Source organism: Nelusetta ayraudi, unplaced genomic scaffold (assembly GCF_046127955.1).
Source record: "Nelusetta ayraudi isolate G7.1 ecotype Tasmania unplaced genomic scaffold, CSIRO-AGI_Nayr_v1 ptg000061l, whole genome shotgun sequence".
Lineage (NCBI taxonomy): Eukaryota > Metazoa > Chordata > Actinopteri > Tetraodontiformes > Monacanthidae > Nelusetta > Nelusetta ayraudi.
The window spans coordinates 762,188-766,369 of NW_027466111.1; positions in this window are offsets into that span (position 1 = coordinate 762,188).

Genomic DNA, 4,182 nt, shown 5'->3' on the forward strand with positions numbered 1-4,182 from the left:
CTTTTCCACATGTCAAGGTAGCAATAGAAATCACACTGGAGATCCAATTATTTTGGAGGCTATACTTTATTTAAAAAACAAATCTATTGCTGCTTTTTTAAGTATGTGATCTATAAAATCACAATATTAAAGTTATAGTTTCAGTGAATTCATTGCTTGGAATAAATAAAATAAAGCACTGGTAACATGCAGGTTTGACCAGCCAATACAGTCCTATTATTAGACAGAAAACTTACTCGGTGCCGCGCCACACAGCAAGGAGAGAAGAACCACCAGTGAGCTGATGACCATCATAGGTGGAACTGTCCCAAAGGATTCACTCCACAAGTCTGAGTCAAAGAGTCAACTACAACTCCAAAGTAGGGAGTTGTTTCTTCGAGAATCTGCAGCAAGCCAAGCGTCCTGGACTGGAGGAGCCAAAAATAGCATCGCTTTCAGTTATGAGTTTATTTTAAGGTCGCTGTCTCACTGGTGCACCAGCTGTCTGTGTCGGAAAGGGAAAGATGATTTGTACAGAGTGACATCTGACAGCAAGTTTAGAAGTTGAAAATGAATAGAAAATTCATTTTGGAGCCTGGCAGAGGAGGGTTGTCGGGAAGACACTGTTCAGGAAAAGGAAATGGACATTAACCTGGAAGCTGAACAGTGGGGTGAGTTGATTTTGTTGTTTTGTGTAAAAAACACGACAAGAAGTCTGCAACAGGTTTTGTGTTTGACCTGCGATGTTAAGTTAGATTTTTAATCCGTTTGATTTGTTTATTAGAATCTGTGAAAAAGATCAGCAAATTCTTCACCGATACTTTGTTGTGTGTTTCATCCACAGAATACAATTACAAGTAATAATGGTGGTGGTACCTATTTTCTTCTCCAGCTTGAAGATCTGACATTCGTAAGAGCTATTTTAGCTTGGATGTCTTTAGAGTCTGATTCTGTAGCAGAGTTTTCCCCTGACAATACCAAGGAGAGCCATTTGAATATCCATCCATCCACCCACCCACCCATCCATCTACCCATCCATCCATCCATCCACCGCATTATACAGAGTCTGGTTGCAGAGACAGCAGTCTCAGCAGAGATGTCCAGACCTACCTGGCCCCAGTCACCTCCTCCAGCTGATCCAGTGGGACCCCAAGGTGTTCCCAGGCCAGCCCAGAGACCTAGTCCCTCCAGGGTGTCCTGGGTCTTCCTCGAGGTCTCCTGCTGGTGGGACATGCCTGGAACACCTCCCCAGGGAGGCGTCCTGGAGGAATTCCAAACAGATGCCTCCTGGCATCCAGGAGTCAGCTGAGATACCCGAGCCACCTCAGCTGACTCCTCTCCATGTGGAGGAGCAGCGGCTCTCCTCCAAGCTTCTTCAGGACAGCACATCAGGACCAGTTTACCTTCCACTTTGGACCCCCACCAAACCGATCCACCGAAGACGCTATCACTATAGCGCTCCACACCGCGCTGAGTCATCTGGAGCAGCAGGGAAGCTACGTAAGGATGCTTTTCCTAGACTTCAGCTCAGCATTCAATCACATCATCCGGGAGATCCTGGTCCAGAAACTGTCCGACCTGGGTCTCTCCACCCCCATCTGCCTCTGGATTAAAGACTTCCTGACAAATTGAGCACAGTCTGTCAGACTCGGTCCCCACCTCTCCAGCACCATCACACTCAGCACCGGCTCTCCACAAGGGTGTGTTTTGAGTCCCCTCCGGTTCACGCTCTACACATCCGACTGCTCCCCAACCCATCTCTCAAACACCATCATCAAGTTTGCGGACAACACCACGGTGGTTGGACTCATCTCAGGAGGGGATGAGTCTGACTACAGAGATGAGGTCATCAGTCTGACTGCGTGGTGTTCAGTTAACAACCTCCGACTGAACACCACAAAAACAAAATAACTAATCTTGGACTTCAGGAAGGGCGGGGCAGACCCGTCCCCACTCTACATCCATGGTGTCTGTGTGGAAAGGATCACATTGATCACCGTGCAATAACATGGCACTTTAGTGTCAATAACTTACACACTCACTGTGAAATAACCTTTTTCTTATCTGTCTATACGTATCACTCCGGCACCTGTACATACTCATGCTGCTATTGTTTTAGTTGTACATGTATTTATTGTGTTTTCTAAATGCTCTTGTTATTGTTTATGCTGTTGTTTTTGTTTTTCCTCTGTTCTTTTGACACCAAGGGAGTTGGAATCCTAATCTCGTTGTACCCTGTACAAGGACAATCAAAGCTATTCTATTCTAAGAGTATCTCAGCCCCTCACCCCATCACAGTGACCTGTCCCTAAGGGTGACCAGGCTCCTCACCCCATCACTGAGGGTGACCCAGCTCCTCACCCTGTCCCTAAGGGTGACCAGGCTCCTCAACCTGTCCCTCCCTTCTGGAACTAATAAATGGTGTCGAAACCCCCGGGGATTCTTTCACCTGAACACCCTGGGAGGAAGAGGCCGAGTTAAAAGTTCATGCTACACAAACACACAAAGAAAATTAACACAAACCGAGTTTAAACTACAACAACATGCTGCAATACATGACTAAAACATTTTCATCTCTACTTCTGTCCACAGGTGTTCACTGGGGTGGGGCAGCCTGGTGTGAACCATGTGCTCAGCAACTTCTACACAGAAAACGGTAACAAAGTCACAAACCAGTAAGCATTTAAAAAAAAAAACATATGTGCATCATTTCAGAACCATAAACACCATCAGGTAACAGACACCCACCTTGTTGTGGGGAGTCATCACAACCCAGTCCACCTTCCAAGCCAGGGTTACGTCCTGGACAGTTTCAGCTGGGTCAAACTGAGAGTTTCCACAGAAAGGTTCCGAGCCTGCAACCTTCTTGACCACTTGATTGTCGTTTCTTTCTTTCGTTGTGCAGACTGTACTAACATGAAATCAGCACCATGACCAGATGTGATCCAGTGGAAACATTCCATCCAAAATAGACAAGCATTCCTGAGTGATTATGTAGCACTCGTATCTAATCAAAACGACTCAGACGATGCTAGAGTTTGCTCAAAGAGGGAGTGGAGACAAGCGACCAGAGACAGGTTTGCATTTATATATATATATTTATATGAATAATGTGGTAAACAAGGTGAAATTATATACAGTGAACAAAAATAAGTTTGCAAAAGGAAAACAAAATGGCCATTTAAACAAATAACACAAAACCAAAAACTTCAACAAAACATCAAACAAACTGTTCCATAGCCCAGCAATGCAGCCACCCAACCCTTCCGCCCACCCACAGTTCATGACAAAACAACCCACGTCTGGGTTTGGGGTCAAATGCTGTAGTCAGGGTGAAATATGAGAAGGAAATGAAAGTTCAGTAAAAGAGGGTGTGTGTATGTAAATGAGTGTGTGTCAATATGTATGGGTGTGGATGGAAAGGGGCCACGGCTGAGCAAGTGGGGTGAGAGTTTTCAATTGAGCTCCAAGGAGCCCCCTACCAGCCTGGGGGGGGGCGTTTCGGTTGTAGGATCGCTCAAATCCTGCTTCTTAAGCTCGCCATCATTTCATGGACCTGGCCAGGAGGACAGGACCACAGTTCTTTTAAATCATATTTACATACAAATCAAATCAAAACAAGTTTATCTGTCTCTAAGGGTTTCAAAGTAAAATTAATCAACATAAGATCAAACACATAGAAACCATATAATATCACAAAACATGGGAACTGGCTAAGCTAGCATTAGCACAACAAATGACTCACCAGGTCACAGGCATGGCAACACTCAGCCTTGTTCAGTGTAAGTTGGCGCAGTGGAAGGCTCCGACAGGTCAACAATGAGTTCAAATGACAAAACAGCCTTGCAGTGCCCAAAACAGATCTCTGGTGGGTATATCAGAACCAACCTGTGGCTCATCTCTCATGTGGCTTCCCCCATTGCTTCCCTGAGAGTGAGCCACAGAGGCCTGATGTACCCACCTGCTGGTGATGATTGGCTACACCAACCCACCTGACCATATGACATCACATGCAGGCTGGCCATTGTTTGGCCAGCTCACACATGTGCCTCCATGTCATCATAAGAGCATTGATATCCATTGGCCACCCCGACCCATGTGATCATCTGATAATTCCTGGGGCAACTGGGTTTAGCAACAAAAGCAATTTATCACCCTGCTACAATTAACTAACAGTAGTGGGAGGTGAGGTAACAACAGGAA